We start from the raw sequence: 17,436 nt of genomic DNA on the forward strand, positions 1-17,436 counted from the left end.
AGAGAGAGAGAGAGAGAGAGAGAATCCGAGGTGGAGAAGTCATCCTTATGATGGTGGTGGCTTAGGTTTGCTGTTAGATCAAGAGAATTGGCTTAAGAGAAAAGGGTTTTGGTTTGGGTTCAAAGAGATGAGCTTGAGATTGGATCATCGCTGATGGTGGCAATGATGGTCAGAGGAAGAGCCAAGGAGGCTCGGCCATGGAAGCTTAGACAGTAGAGGGAATGGAAGTTCAGTCCAAACTAATTTCCCTTGCCTGGAGCCTTTGCCGTCTAGGTTCAGTTCGATCATGGGGGTTGCTTTGTTAATTCATTGTTGCTTTTATGGGTTTGTTGCTTCTTTGGGTTTGTTGCTTTGTTGCTTTGTTGCTTCTTCTTTGGGTTGTTTTGTTTGTTTTTGTTGCATCTTCTTTGGGTTGCGTCGTAAAAGGGAACTCTGGGTTGCTTTGTTTTTTAGGGAACTTGAGTTTTTAAGACTCGAGGTCCATGTGAATAATAATCCACCTCAGCTTTGTTAACACATGGAACTCGAGTCTTAGAGATTCAAGATGATAGTTTTCTAAATAGTTTGGAAACATTGCTAACTAATGAAATTGTTAGAAAAATGGTGTTATATTGCAAAAAAAAAAAAAAAAAAAAAAAAAAATCCTCCAAATCTCTCCTAAATTCGATCTTTATTTTGCCGAGACCTCCATCGAGCTTAACCATGCCAGCATTTTTGTTGAGCTTGGCTAAAAAAATCCAAAGGTTAAGTGTCTTGATAAGAAAGAATACCTAACATATGGAATCAATTTTGATCTGAAGAAGGAAAGAGCTGGTCATTTAAAGGGGTCAACTTACTTAATAAAGCCCATAAATTTTTTTTTTTTATCTTTTATTTATTTTTAGAATCAATCAAAGCCATACCTAAATTACTTAGAAAGCAACTTTTTCTTTTTCTTTCTACCTTGTGCCCTAGTAATAAATAATTATTAAATAATATGTATGTATAAATGGAATAAAGATCTTTTAGTATTTTTTTTAATATTTCTAAAAATAAAAATCATTGGTTTCAATTAACTCAACTGATCATGTCGTTCTCAAAAAAAAAAAATAAATCAACTAATAAAGTTTATTGTCATTAAATAAGGGACTTCGGTTAAAATTCCACTTATATCAAAAACCAATTGTTACCTTCACCTAATGATAAAGAACATTCGTCTTAAAGTGGATGTCATAGATTTAAATCTAGTGTGTGTAAGCATAAAAATGTAAATTATACACTTAGAATTTGGGGCAATTTTGATTTTTTTTCCTTATAATTAAAATTTTTAATTTTCGTTTTTCATGTTTAAGATCTTTACTGATGTCATCCTTTTGTTGATTCTATGTGCGTGTATAAATATTAACGTATATACTGTTTTAACTTTTTAGTATTTGAATCCCCAAATTATCTCTTTGATCCTGCTTCTATAATGGTTCATAGTACTTAATCTTATCCCAACTTTTAACTTTTAAGCCAATTAAAATTTTAAAATAAATTAATTAAGATTAAAGTGATCAAGTTCTCTTGTTATTCAACCAAAATTAAAATATAATAATCACATTTTTCTTCTACACTATGCTCTGGAGCCTAAGATGAGACTGTTCTTTTCATTTTTATTTTTTTGCTGAAGATGAGACTCTTCATTTTGTGATCAATGGTTGAGTCTTGCCACATATCTCTCATGTCATGGTACCACTCTCCCATATTAGACCAACGGTAGAGTCTTGTCGTACATTTCTCTTTTTATTGTAATTAGCTAATCCTTTAACAAAATGCACTTTACTTGTGATTGGGTAGATTTAAGATGGGTTTAGTACTTCAAGAAACGTGTTGTTCAAGTCAAGTATTAAAGACATGAGACCATGACCACCCCGAAACTGCACTATGACGTTGATGACCCTGAGAGTAACTTTCTGAAAGATACTTCACGAAAAAAAACATATGCTGAGGTGACTCGGGATATTTGCATGCCGAACTTGAGCTGCGGCATAGGAGAAGAGGATGTTACTGGAACACCCATGCATGGCAACGCTGATGAAGAACACTCACGCAACGACGATATCCACCACAACGATGAAGATGAGTTGAACGCAAAGGCTTGGGAAATTTGGGTGACTTTAGAAATGAAGCGCAAGCTAGTTGGACCATGGCAAACGAGCATCATCCTTAAACTTATGGGACGACCTCTTGGATATCGAGCACTCCAAACCAGGTTAGCGGGTATTTGGCGACCCTCAGGTATGACGCATTTAATTGATATCGGGTATGGCTTTTTTATTATGTGTTTTGACGTTTTAAAGGACTACCACCATGCGCTAATGGATGGGCCATGGTTTGTGGGCGAACAATACTTACACATGCAGGCATGGGAAGTGGATTTCCACCCGTATATTGCCAAAATCTCAACCACGGCAGTTTGGATCCGGTTGGAACAATTACCTATAGAATATTATCATCCAAAGTTTCTCAAACACGTGGGCAATAAACTAGGAAAACTTTTAAAGGTGGATGCAATAACTAGTGCTGCCATTCGAGGGAGATATGCTCGAGTGTGTGTCCAAATAAATATGGCTAACCCACTACCGAAACGTGTTAAAATTGGCACTTTTTGGCAAGACATTGTCTATGAAAACCTTCCCATGCTTTGTTACCGATGTGGGAGGATTGGCCACCGCGAAGTTCACTGCTTAGAGGGCATTGCTGAAAAAACAACCACATCACCACTTGAATCTGACCCACGTGGTGACCAGGGGCCTTCGACACCTAACCATGAGACCACTCCTTGGAAAACAGTGCAAACCCGACATGCTAGAACACGTGGCCCACTTCCAGAGACTTCTACACATGGTAAGATGTACCAACGTGATTTGCAACCCCTGGTTAAACCATATGTCCAACCCGTTTCACCTTAGGTACATGTGATGCGCAATCCTCATGTTGGTTTGGTGATAAGACAGAGGCATGATGGGTCGAAGAGGCCAGCTGGACTTCACCGCAAGGAGGTGGCATCCCATGGTAAAAATTTGAATTTACTTCAGCCACGTGAAATGGACTTAGACTACATGCAAACTCCTTGCATGGCCACCTGTCCAAGCGCTAAACATCTCACACCATCCTTTTAAGACATGCAGCACTTGGAGAAAAACAATGATGATCTTCATTCCACACCCACACAGACCAAGCAACTCTTGAACAATGCCTCCCTCATCGAACCAAAGCTCTTCGACACCCACTCCGATAGACCCCGACCTGCGTCTCACACCTAGTCCCCAAAGCACCCTGACTCTCCCTACCACTCCCACCATGAACACACATTCATTTACTCCCCAAGACCAAGCTCTAGAGATGGCGGACCTCGATCAGATATGGAACGGCTTATCTTTAGGCCGTTCCAACGACGAGACAATAAGCTATGTTCGGATACCGGTTCACCCATGGACTGCATTGGCATGGAACTAGGTGATGCAGACTCCAAGTCTGCCAATGCAGCTCGAACCACCACCCCAGCCCACTCCCTACCATATGCCACAGACTCATGTCCGAGTGCGCCGCTCAATGCACCTTTACCAAGCCCCGACAGGGCATTCCCGAGCTCCACCAGTAAGGCAACGAAACAATCAAGTGAGCTCCTCTAGTGTGGACTCTCCAGACCCACTGCTCGCAGTCATTTTTCGCTTCTTGGATCTTGGCAAAATAAACATAGCACTGCGAGAAGACGAACCCAACTTATACATAATCATGTTCTCAAACCAAAGCCTACCATTTGTCGTGTTCGGCACGCACTAGGCTAGGCTCGGCAAAGTGGCACCAATGTATCGTATTAAGACCACCATAGCGAGGCATCAATGCCTCCCTCAATCTGCAGCAAGGACCCTGATGATAGGGGGAGTCCCGAATGATTATCTCAATCCTAATACTTCATCAATGAAGATGATTTCTTGGAACTATCAAGGAGCAGGTAGCGTGACTTTTCGTAACCATGCCTATGAGCTCCATTGTAGGCATCGCCCTAATATTATGATCATTATCAAGCCCCGCATTGCCGAAGCAAGGGCTCAAGCGGTGATTAACACTCTTCCTTATAATCATTCTCGACGAGTGGATCCTACTGGTTTCTCCGGCGGCATTTGGCTGTTATGGAATGAAAGTACCTCCTTTAAAGTTGAAATTATCACCCATAGTGAGTACAGTATCCATGCACTTATGAAGGTATCATCTCCCTCTCTTTCTTTTTTACTTACTGCCGTGTATGCCTCTCCTAATTTTAATAAGCGTAAATATTTTTGGGATTATTTGCAAAATCTAGCTAATGTTGTATCTTTACTTTGGGTTCTCTTGGGTGATTTTAATGATATGCTTTCGGATGATGAAAAAATGGGAGGCTTACTTGTAAATAGAAATCGTATAATTGCTTTTAGAAATTGCATTGATAAGTGTGGACTCATGGATCTAGATTTTCAAGGTCCTTGATTCACATGGACTAATAAAAACCCGATGTGGCAAAATAATATTAAAGAACAGTTGGATAGAGGGTTGGGCAATGCCGAATGGAAAATGCTCTTTCCTGTTGCTAAAACTCACCGTCTGCGTAAAGTTAAGTCTGACCACTGTCCCATTTTGCTTATCACCGACCCCTTAGAGCAGAAATCTCCCAAGCCATTTAGGTTTGAGCAAATGTGGCTTATTAATCCTACCTTCCCTTCCCTTGTGGAGGATAGCTGGAAAGCATCAGAAATACTCCCATTTGCTTCCTCCTCTTCATCTAGGTTCCCTCGGCGCCTTGATTTCTTAACCGATAACATTCGTACCTGGAACAAAACCCATTTTGGAAATTTATTCTAGCGCAAAAATCATATTTTAGCTAGAATTCGGGGAACCCAACTAGCTTTAACTAGGAAACCCTCGACCTTTTTATATTCGCTTGAGCAACAGCTGGCACAAGAATATAACACTGTTCTCCATCAAGAATATGTATATTGGCAACTCAAATCTCGAATCATGTGGCTAAACTATGGAGATGCCAATACAAAATATTTTCACCTAAAAACCATTCAACACCAAAGCCATTTGCGGGTGGCTACTTTAAAAGATGACACGGGATTTTGGCTGACTAGAGAGCCCTTAACCCAACATATTAATAATGCTTTTAAAAAATTGTTTCAAGCTACGTCTCCTCATATGTGCTCTACATCTAGGAATATGATGCAGTGCAATCATAATAGCCCTTTTCTTACTCACGCCCAGTCTTTAGCCTGTATTCCCCAACCTGCTGAAATCCTTAGGAACCTTAGGGATCTCCCTCCTTTAAAGGCACCGAGGCCGGATGGCTATCATGCTCTTTTCTACCAAACAAGTTGGCCTAGTTTGGGCCCGAGTATAATTCAAGTTATTTAGGAAATTTTTGAGCATCTTACTATACCTCCAAACTGGGGCATCATGAACTTGGTTCTTATTCCAAAAGTTGCACATCCTGAATTGATCACTCAGTTTTGTCGAATCAGTCTTTGTAATACCCTCTATAAATTGCTTTCTTGACTCATTGTGCAACGGCTCAAACCTTATATTGCAAAGGTTATAAACCCCTGCCAAGCCGGGTTTGTACCTGGACGTCGAACGAGTGACAATATTATCCTCGTCCAGGAAGTGATTCGGACTTTAAAATCAAGGCGAGGTCAGGCTAGATATGTAGTTCTCAAATTGGATCTTGAAAAAGCTTATGATCGCTTAGAATGGCCTTTTATTCAGGAAACTCTAGAATTTTTTCAGATGCCACCAACCCTCATTACTCTTATAATGAATATGATCTCCTCCACTCAGTTCCATATTCAGTGGAATGGGACTCCTCTCCCGGAAGTGGTGCCAAGTCGGGGAGTTAGACGGGGTGACCCTCTATCCTCGTATCTATTTATCCTTTGTTTGAAACGGTTGTCGATTAAGTTGGAAGAGGCTGTTCATGGTAAACTTATCCACCCTATAAATTTTAGGGCTAGGGATTGGAAAGATTTAAGCCGAATTTTACAAACATTTTGTGATTCGTCTAGTCAACTTATGAGTGTTACCAAATCGAGATTATGGTTTTCTCCTCGTACCCCGAGGCGTATAAAAGAGCAAGTGGTTGGAATATTTGGGATTCCCACCACTGACCGCATTGGTACCTATCTAGGCATGCCCATTTTCACCTCCCGCCGCACAACACAATCTTATTAATATTTAGTGGATAATATATGATTGCGAATTGAAAGATGGCAAGCCAAATATTTATCAATGGCTGGCCGGGCCACCCTCATAAAAGCCTCTGTAACTTCCATCCCGAACTACGCCATGCAAACCACCTCCTTCCTCAAAAAACTAGTCACCAAATAGACAAATTGAGCTGTAACTTCCTTTGGGAGGGAATATTGACCATCATAAGGGTTGTCACACAGTTAAAAATGGGAGATTGTCACGTTACCCAAGGAGGCTGGGGGGTTGGGCATCCCATCCACCTAGCATAGAAACCATGCGATTCTCATGAATCAGGCCTGGTGCCTCTATACCAATCCTACTACACTTTGGGCCCAGGTGCTAAAAGCTAAATATTTTCCACATGCAACTTTGTTTACTAGTCCACGAAATTCAAAAGGGTCTCATATTTGGACCGCTTTCTCGGTAGGAGTAAAATTGCTTCTTAAAGGCATGAGTTGGATAGTAGGCAATGGGAAAACTATCCGTATTTGGAAGGACCCTTGGCTCCCCCACGGCTCCCTTTGTAATTATATACAAAGGCCCTTCCTCCCCCATGATGAAGACAGTAGGGTTAATTCGTTGCGGACCACTCATTCTTGGTCTTTCAACTCTCTTAACATCTCCTTCCCCCCCAACTTCAAAACCTTATTCAGGGTATTCCTATGGCACGGTTTGCTCGACTTGCTGATACTTTCTTATGGCCCCACAATAATGGTGTTTGTTCAGTTAAATCTGCTTCAAAATTTCTTTTTCACCAACAACATGCACCTTGGAATAAACCGGTGTGGAACTGGATTTGGACACTAACATGCCCCAAAAAGATCCAAATTTTCTGCTGGAAGGCTATGTGTAATCGGCTACCTACCAAACAATTCCTAGCTTTTGGGCGTCCCCATGTGGATAACCATTGTCCCCGGTGCCATACCTCGAAAATGACCATACACATTTTACGAGATTGCCCCTAGGCAAAAGAGGTCTGGAGTCAATCCTCAGGAATTTTGCCCCAATCCTTCTTTCAAATGTCTTCGCAAGACTAGTTAAGGTACAATGCAATGACGAATGTTGTTATCCTACCCTATCAAATCCCTTGGCATGTTTATTTTCCTTTCACTTGTTGGAATCTTTGGTTAGCTCGCAATGAGCAAATTTTCAAGAATCAATCTCAATCCCAACATAGCCTTATCTACTCCTCTGTGCAAGCTGCTACGGAATTTGACTTCCTAGCTGGCATCGCTAGACGGACCTAGGTCAGACTCCCCCTAGATTATACGATGGCATGTGTCCCCAAATCCCTATATTAAAATCAATACTGATGGAAGTGCCTAGGTAATCTAGGTATAGCTAGTGTTGGGGGATATTGAGAGATCACTTGGGACAATGGATATTAGGTTTTTCCCTTCACGTGGGTCTAGCAATGAATAATATGGCTGAATTAGCCATGGTCAGCCAGGGCTTGGCAATGGCTTGGACTATGGGTTTTAAGTATATTCAGCTTGAACTTGATTCTAAAGTGGTTTTAACATGGTTAACAAATCACAATGCGAGTTACCCTACTAATATGATGCCTTTAATTTGTGATTGTAGGAGACTCTTAGATCAGGACTAAGAAATGCGAGTGCAGCAAATTTACCGTGAAACCAATGAATGTGCAGACACTCTGGCAAAGCGAGGAACTCACCAATGGAACCTTTTAACTGTTTATAGTAACTGTCCCAGTTTTGTATATGTATGCTATGTAAGGGATTTGGTTGGCCTTGGAGTTACTAGACTATGTGCCCAAGGCTCAGATGTTGGTGATGTATAAACTTTATATTATATAAATAAGATCTCTCGTTTTCCACCAAAAAAAAAAAAAAAAGACATGAAAATTGGTCCAAGAAACAAGTGAAGAAAATGTGTTCATTAAGTCTCGATAGATAGCTCGACAGAAGCCTACTATCGAGACTTAATGTGAAGCTCGATAGATAGCTCGACAGTAGCTTGATCTATTGAGAATTACAATTTCAGTATTTCTAGATCTGAAATTTAGTCCAGGCTTGTGTATTTGTTTAGGGTTTCTTTTCTCACAACCCTAGACATATATAAGGCTTATTTTTAAGAGTCATTACACATGGATACAGAGACCAAGAGACTTATTTTTTCTGTGTGAAGCTATTGCATTTGTACGCCATAGGGTTTTGTAACCAAGTGCTTCCAGATCTTCATTGTTGATGAAGTGAAGAACTTTGCAGCTAACAACATCTGTTCAAATTGCTGGAGTTAGTCACGTACTCAGATCAGTGCAAAGAGTTAGTCACAAATTGGAGGTTTGTGCATCAAAGGGAAAGAAAGCTACTACAAGATCAAGTCCAATTGGGTATTGGAGCGAAGGTTCAAATGTAGGTTAGTATTTCGGGATAGGCCGGGGTAGTTGGTAAGATTCCTTATATTTGTAACCGCTTGATTGTTGATTAGTGGATTTTTGGGAGTTGTGACCTTAAAATCACTCGGTAGAGTTTTTGCCTTGCAAATTTTTTCTCATTTATCAACAAATCACCGTGTCTAATTTATTTTCCGCTGCATTTAGTATTTTTGGTGATTTGTTGGTGCCTTCATGATTTGCATGCAATTGAACTTAATTAATCAACTTGGGTAATTGAATTAATTGATTGGGATCAAGCTATCTTAACCCAGCATTATAGGGTTATAGTACTATTCCCATAGTAAGAGCATTCACATCAAAGTTTTCAAAAATTTTAGCATTTAGTAGCTCAAAAAGCCACTTTACCTATTTTAAAAACTCATTTTACAATACACCCAACTAGGACTGAGCAAGGACCCGGCCCACCCAAAAACCCGACCCGAATCGACAAGTATTGGGCGAGTCTGAGAACATTCGAGTCGGGTTTCGGGTCTTATTTTCGGGTTTAGGTTGGTGTCAGGTTGGGTGTCGAGTCATATAAGTACACTAGTTTGAACCCGATTTTTTCTTTTGAAAAAAACCCTACTCTGTTGTTGTTCTCTCTGCCTCCTTCAGCTCTCCACCTCTCTCTGGGCCTCAGTTATCTGTGTAAGTCATCCTTCTCCACCCTACTCTGTTGTTGTGTTTGTGTGTCTGTGATAGTGTTGTTGTGTTTGTGTGTCTGTGATAGTGTTGTTGTGTTTGTGTGTGTGATAGTCTAAACCTGATTCAATAATGGGTTTATGTACTTATGGATGAGTTCAATCCTGAGTGCCTTCAAGTTTCAATTTTTTTTCATATATTCTATCTGGGTTTGTGGCTAAAGCCTTCAAGTTTCAATTTTGTTTTTTTTTGCTTTCTGGGTTTACTCTCCACTCATTATACACGATATTGGATTTTCCTGCAGTTTTTTGTTCTCTCTTTGAACAAGACCAAAAACCCAGTTGGAGTTTTGTAGTTTCAAACCGCCAGATCTGTTCTACAGTGCTAGGTACGTGTAGTTCTTGTTTTCTCTATGCTTTTCACTCCAATGGGTGTTCTGGGTTTTGCTAAAGATAATATTTTTTTTATCAGATCGGGTTTTTGGTTGTTGTTATGTGAGATTTGGGAGCTGGGTTTTGTGTAGGAGGTTGTTTGTGATGGTGGGTGTGGAATACCATTTGGCTCTGAGAGAGATTTACTGAAAAAGAAAGGGAGAGTAATGGAAGGGAACTTTGTTATGGCTTTTCTTTCACTCTACCTAATCTTCTTGCTTTCTCCTTTATGCTTGATTTCAGCTAACATGGAAGGTTTGTTTTGATATTCTTAAACTTGCTCTTATTCTTTTAGTGTTTTTCTTTTGCTTTGATCTTTGTTTCTTAATTTTTGGATATGGGTTTTTTTTTTTTTGGCAAACTAAGAAAAAAATTTTTTTTTGTTTTTTGTGTTGGTAGTGGAAATGGGTATGTTTAAGTTAATTGAATTACTTATGTGATTATTGTATTTCTTAATAGTTTCCTTGTCTTTTGTTGATTGGCTACTGTTACTGTGTTTGTATTCAAAGTAATAATTTTGAGTAGATGGGTACCCAGCACAGCTTTTTTATGGTTATGGTCAAGAGTTTGAAAGAATTTCTAAAGACAATTCTTTCTTTTCTGGATGCCCTTATGAGATGCTTCAGATATGGTTCAAGCTGGGCGCTTAGATTAGTGTACATTAAAATAATGAGTGGATGATTTGTGAAAATAACGGCAATTTCAGAAAATTTGAATAGCTTTTAGTTTACCCTTCTCAAGATGGCCATAAAACCAAGCTATTTGATACAAAAGTATCATTTTTTTTACCACTTTTCCATTCTTTATGATCAACGAGGGCTCCGCTAGTTTAAAGGGGTCTGACATACATTTTCTTTACATTCAATATTAATTGCCTTTCAATATCCTCGAATCTATTATTGAAGTGTCTTACTTTGAGCAACATTTAGCTTTCTTCTGATTTTTTTAGAGATTTAGAGGTGTTTCTGGTGATTGGAGATGAGTATACTTTCTCACTGTATCTTTTCAAGTTCATGATCATTTATTATCAGCACGTAATGGTGTTCACTTACATCTTGAAACAGGTGATGCTTTGCACAGCCTAAGGACCAATTTACAGGATCCTAACAATGTCCTATAGAGTTGGGATCCTACCCTCGTTAACCCCTACACATGGTTTCATGTCCTACACAGTTGGATTTTTATGCAGTTTGAGGATGACAGTTTGGAGTTTGCAAAGACTGTGAAGCAGTGGAATGTAAAGATTATCTCAGTGAGTATTGTTTTTCTTGATCTGGTTGGTTGTTTTTATCTTAGTTATGTTGAATGGGATATGAGTATATCGATGTCTGCAGCCATTTATTATTAGGATTTGATGTGAATGTATTTGGCAAATGTGCAGATTAGCAAGAATAAGCGACACCAAGATAGAACTACAACGTTGGATGTGTGGGAAAAACTAGAAGATTTTGTTCGGTCACAATCACATTCTTGATGTGCACCGACTTTTTATCAATAGATAGTTTTCTTGAAAAATCAATTACCCATATTTACAAATTTGGATAGTCTGGAGTTTATGTCAAAAGTTGGAACTTTGATAAAAATAAGTAGGGAATTGTAGTTGACATTGTTTATTTTAGGTGTGTGTGTATAATTGTTAATGTAAGACTTGGTCTTTGTTTTTGTGAATTTTGGTGAACTTCAAGGTTTTTCATTCATGGTAGTTGATACAGAGGATGCATTTTGCAAGAACACTGAATGAAGTGTTATGTGTTAAGTCACACTTCAATTTCCTTGATAGGTAATTGGAGATGGACCATGCAATTTTATTGATATGTAAATTTCGTTTTTTGTTGTTGCCTATTTGCTTAGGACAATACTAATCTTAAAACCCAGGAATGATTTTTTATTTTTTGATGAATGAGCAAATTCATTCAAAAGAAATGACCCACTTTAGGCAAGGATAGGAAAATCTAAACAGTCAAACAAAGTATCCAAGAGCTGAACTAGAGATGACCCAATAGCAACCCTTACTTCCCATTTAACAAGCAGCAGTAAAAAAAGGTCCGACCCGAGACACGGAAAACCAACCTGATTACAGACTCGATTTTTCGGGTCGGGTCGGTTTTCAGGCAGCCAAACCCGATTTCTATTGGGTCGGGTTTCGGGTAACAGTAAACCCGACCCGACCCAATATCAGTCCTACACTCAACATTAAAGGTTCTATTTTTACATTCATCTCATTAAAATAATATAAACAACTTAATAAATAAAATAAAACTTCCAACAAAAAGTTCATAACAACCAACCACTTTCACCACCACCACCACCGTGGCAGCCATAACTCACTGGAAAAAAAAAAAAAAAAAAAAAACCCACCACCACCACAAACACAACAACAACCACCATTAGCCACCACCAAACTCGTTCACCACGACCACCACCATGGGAGCCACAACCCACAGCAAATAAAAACTCCAAAACGCCATAACCACAACAAAAACCACCATCATCAACAACTCACCACAAAACCCATTAAAATAGACCAACATCACCAGCCACAACAACCACCATCACAATCACAAGCCAACTCCAACAACAACAAAAAATACCACCACCATCGGAAAAAGAAAAAAAAAAAACCACCATTGCCTACCATTACCACCATGACCTGGAGAGAGAGAAAACCCACCATGACTCACCATTGCCACCATGACCCACCACACCACCACCACCACCACCACAACATGCAGAAAGATTAGTCCAAGTTAAAAATTATTGTTAATAAAATTTAACTTAGGGCACGTTTGGTACACTGTAATGATTATTACATGAGAATAGGAATAAGTATTACAAGGAATACATTAAGTTGGAATGTAATAAGTATTATTATTCACTAGTTTGGTGACCATTTAAGAATAGAATCCTACCACCGCGTACTCTTGGTGTGGTGGTCACTTCATAAGTATAAATGCTTGTGGGGTGTGGGGGGCAAGAGATAGAGTTCAAGTCTCCAAGAGGGAGCTTCACACACATATACACTTAGATTAGGCTAAGGTAGAAATTCTATCTTGTAAAAAAAAAAAAAAAAAAAAATAGAATCCTGAATATGCATCCACAATTTAGTAAAGTATAAAAAAGAAAGTGTAATTAAATCATTTTTAAGTCAAATTTCTTAAAATACACTTATTTTAGGGTGTTCAAAATAGAGCTAATAATTAATAACAAGGAAAATTTATTTTCTTTTCTTTTGAAAATGTGGCAACTAATGGTTTTTTAGGAAATTTTTTTTAAAAGTTATTACATAAGGTGAAGGAATAGATATTCAGTACTTTTGATAAGAAATAATTATTCCTCATTTTGAAGAATAGCTATTCATAAGGAATAATTATTCATTGTAATAAAAACATAACCAAACAACTGAATAGTTATACCATAAGAATATTTATTACATTACAGTGTCTATTATAGTCTACCAAACGTGCCCTTATGGATTCTATTACCGAAACATCAATTCCCATAAGCGTCCTAAGAATCTTAATAAAGGACAACTTTTTATTTATTTATTTATACATACACAATATATAGAAATATTGGGCCATGTTGAATCCAAACAGGAACATGCCCACAGTGAGTTTGTTCTAGTCTATAATGAAGAGTTCGTGACTCTTCGAGAAAGGCTTTGATTATTTGTGAAAGATTGTGAATCTTGATGAAGGGTTACAACTTACAACCTTTGATAAATGTTGCAACTTGAAATTATGAGGAGGATTGTAACCTTCATTGAAGGAGTGGAAATGTGTCCTTAAGCAAGACTACACATTTTTGTTAACACAATTAATTTTGTGTGATGTTGTAGAGAACAATAGACAATATATATACACGCACATATTTAGATTATATACATTGTGTTTTGTAATTATAACAAATATCACCATGTGAGTATTATTAAAATTTTGTTCACGAGAGAAAATTCAAGACAATGCAAAAGACTTACAAAATCTTGTTTATTTGTGACTTTAATGAATGAAAATGGTAAAAATTGCAAAATAATATTATTTGAATAATTATTATTTAAATTGATACTTGTTTTGAAGTTATTTCAATCTAGCCTTTTTTTTTTTACTTTTAAAAAAAAAAAGATTTATTTCACTTTGAAAACACGATTTCATAACTTAAAATCGTATTTCACAAACAAAATTTCAGCCGCTTTGGCTGAATTTTAAGTGAAATTATGTTTTGAAAACCTAATTTTTAATTAACATTTAAAATCATGTTACGACAAAAAATTATTTATAGAAAAAAAATTAGATTTCCAAAATAATTTCAAAACAATAACATTTTAAATAATAATTATTAAAATAATATTATTAATTTGATAAAACTTTCCAAACTAAAAGTTACTTAAAAGTTTTTCTCAGCATAATGTTTTGGGTCCAACTAACTAATGTTGAGGATGGAAAACCCAATGCTGTCAAGCATGTTCACTAAGAAAGTCTATATTTTACTTTCTCCATTTGCTACTTCTCATTACAGGTAGATCAATAATATGTTTAAAGGCAATCGTTAACAAAAGGTTTTTATTTATTTTCATCATCTCCACTTTTCAGCAGGTACTGACAAGGCATGCAAGTTTTTTTTTTTTTTTTTTTTTTGGGGGTGGGGGGGGGGGGGGGGGGGGGCATAAACGGGAGATTTTAATAATTGAAAAGAGTTTATACATTTTTCTTTTCTTTTTTTTTTTTGATAATCAAACAGAGTTTATACATGTGAACAGAGATAGATGGACAGTTCCCATAAAAATAAAAATAAAAAGAAAAAAGAAAAAAAAAAGGAAAAAAGAAAAAAGGAAAAGAAAAAGAAAAATATAAATGGACAGTACATGGCATGCAAGTTGCAACTATGGTTTGGTGTCAATCTTATCCAAATGACTAACGTGTATATGCTATCTAACGACTCACGTGGTAATGTGCTTTCTGTCCCAATGTTTATGGAAGTAATGCTAGGTGTCTTTCTTAAACTGCAATAATCTTCTTTTAAGAAATGCTATTTTATTGCAAAGCAAGAAGAGATAAAATTATGGCGAGGGAACAAGCAGATATATTCTTCGATAAAAAAAAGCTTAAAATATCTCAAAGCAAAAAGTCCCCAGGTAAAGATTGATAAGAAATAAAGCATATGGTTCTCTATTATTTAGTTTTGTGATCGAATCTAGCCCCTAACATAGAGTAAGACTAGACACCAAAGGTAAAGGTGTATTTGACAGGTGATGCAGTTTATTATAATGACATTAGTTTAAATAAGGTTAAAAGAGATAACATTGCTTAGGATCACACCCAAGCCGGCCAGGTCAGTATGCATTAGGATTACACACAAACCAAGTCAGTATACACGCTCAAAGTATTAGGATTACTCTCTCTCTCTCTAATTATAGTGCTTGTTTAACTAGAAGAATATTTTTGGTCATTCAGAACCATTTCAAGTACTGCTAGGGTGGGATTAAATACTGCAGAATATTGAACTTGATGGAGATGGATTTGCCAAGTGGATCGTTAAGATCTTTGACGACATTATGTTTTCTTCTATCACATGCAGAGACACTTTCCACATTGTCTTTCTGAAACCAGGAACCACCAAAAGCAAAACCACCATTGTTTCACAGATTGTGCCCTCCCTATATATAGATTGATAAACTCCTTCCAAAGTCCCCTCCTCCTCTTTTCTTTTTCCTTATCCACTCTCTTTGTAGAACTACTATGCCACTATAAGCCAACTCTCTCTTTCTCTGAAAAGAATAGCATTTGGATTTATCTATTAATTATTGGAGATGATCTTGAGGTACATGAGCAGAGATTTCTTCCAAGAAGGCTCACAAAGGATGCGAGGAATTAATGACCAAGCTCCTAAAAGTGACTACACCATCTCATCTTTCAAGGACTCTGGTTGCAAATCCACTTCTTCTAAGCAAATGAGAGGCCAATCAGGTGGTTTAATTGCTGATTCCTCTGTTAAAGCTGCTAAAACCAGCGAGGATGATAAGATTAAACAGGCTGAGGAGTCCCTTCGGACTGTGATGTACTTAAGCTGTTGGGGTCCCAATTGATGTCCAACCAAAATTTTCAAAGCAACTCTGAACATAGTTTTCTGTAGCTACTTCTTTCTAAGACTAAGACTATGAAAGTAGCCCACTGTACATATAGTATGTGTGTATGATGTTGAAGAAGTTGGAATCGTATGGATATTTATGTTTCATCTTCTATATAATCAGAAGAATATTAAGTCTTTACTCTTCAGCAATAATTAGTGGCATGCTCATTGTGCATAATCCATGATTTTGCTATCAAAGCAAGGTCAGCACAATGCTAAAGACACTATTTTTCACAAATTGCTAAGGTAATAAGTTGTAATTGTTTTAACATCAATTTACATTGATCTATGGTTGACACTATTTCTATTACGAATTAACATTACATGTAAGATCAACAATTTGGAAAAAAAAATTGTCCCAAAATTTATTGGAATTCTTGTACATTTCTTGACCTACTTCACGTGGGAAGTCAATTGAACTGCAATAGTTGCTCTCTATGACATGATACATTAAAAAGATAGACTAGAATCAAACATTTGTATACAATAAATTATGATCCCCTGTTTCCCATCTCGTTAAGAAAGAGGTCAAGGGCAAAAGCATTTATTAAATGGCTAATATCTCTAGCTTTGATTCAAGTATCAAGCTCTTGTTCACAGTACAGTAAAGCTTAAATATTCATTCATGTACTAAAATATTAATCAAGAAATTGAAGCAGTAGCTTGTTCACGAAGATATGACCATTAAATAAACCAAAAATAGGGAAAGGGCATAAAAAAATTTTAGTGGTAGAATAATTTCTAGCACAAATATTATATCAATCAATGGATTGAATTTTTTATTTGTTACAATATGTTGCTCACTTCTATACCCCTTTCGATTTCTAGTATACGTTCAGTTATCACTTTCTAGTAATTGTGACCATCTAGTTTAGTTAATCAATCTTATTGAATTTGGAATCTAATCAAACCATCACTGTTATTCAATTTATATAATATATGTATGTATGAAAACTTGTAATTTAGTTTATCAATCTTGTTAAGAAAAACTTCTGCCATATCTGAATATAAACCAAATATTTGTTCAAGAAAAAGCCTGGTATTTCCTGTTGCTAAGATTAAAGTATCAAACTCTTGATCAGGGTAAGGTAAAGCTTGATTATTCATTAGTATTAAAATATAAATCAAGAAGTTGAAGCACTAGCTTATTAGCAAAGATATATATTACCATTATTAAATAATAATAGTGCAAGTATATATGCAAAATAATAATAATAATAATAATAATAATAATAATGATTTTGGTTAAGAGTAATGATTTTTACTAATAAGTTCTTTGGAATTTTGGTTTTCTTTTTAAAATTTTCTTATTGAATAGATGTATTGAACACATCTTTTATATGTATGTGGGATTGACCTATGTAAGCTCAACATACATATTCAAATTGGTATATTTAATTTGTGTTTGCCTATTGGGATTGTGTGTGACCTTGGGTCCTTGCTATTTAATTGTTACTCTCTCTCTCTCTCTAAAGGCCAAATACTTTGATATGTTGAGTTATTTGGGTTTCATTTGAATGGTTTCACTGTTTTTTGCAGGTAATCTGGTGCCAATTAAGGACTGTTACTTTACTCAAATTTGTATCTGCC

General features: G+C 36.9%; 2 long non-coding RNA genes across 2 annotated transcripts; both read left to right on the forward strand.

Moving 5' to 3' along the window:
* Positions 1-9,262: 9,262 nt before the first annotated feature.
* Positions 9,263-9,839, forward strand: LOC126695457 (uncharacterized). The gene is made up of 3 exons (XR_007646030.1): positions 9,263-9,295; positions 9,594-9,677; positions 9,761-9,839. It is a non-coding gene; the product is annotated as an uncharacterized LOC126695457 (long non-coding RNA).
* Positions 9,840-10,487: 648 nt separating this feature from the next.
* On the forward strand, positions 10,488-11,453 carry LOC126695458 (uncharacterized). Its single transcript, XR_007646031.1, has 2 exons — positions 10,488-10,972; positions 11,102-11,453. It is a non-coding gene; the product is annotated as an uncharacterized LOC126695458 (long non-coding RNA).
* Positions 11,454-17,436: the final 5,983 nt, after the last annotated feature.

The sequence above is a fragment of the Quercus robur genome, chromosome 8 (genome assembly GCF_932294415.1).
Source record: "Quercus robur chromosome 8, dhQueRobu3.1, whole genome shotgun sequence".
Taxonomy (NCBI): Eukaryota; Viridiplantae; Streptophyta; class Magnoliopsida; order Fagales; family Fagaceae; genus Quercus; species Quercus robur.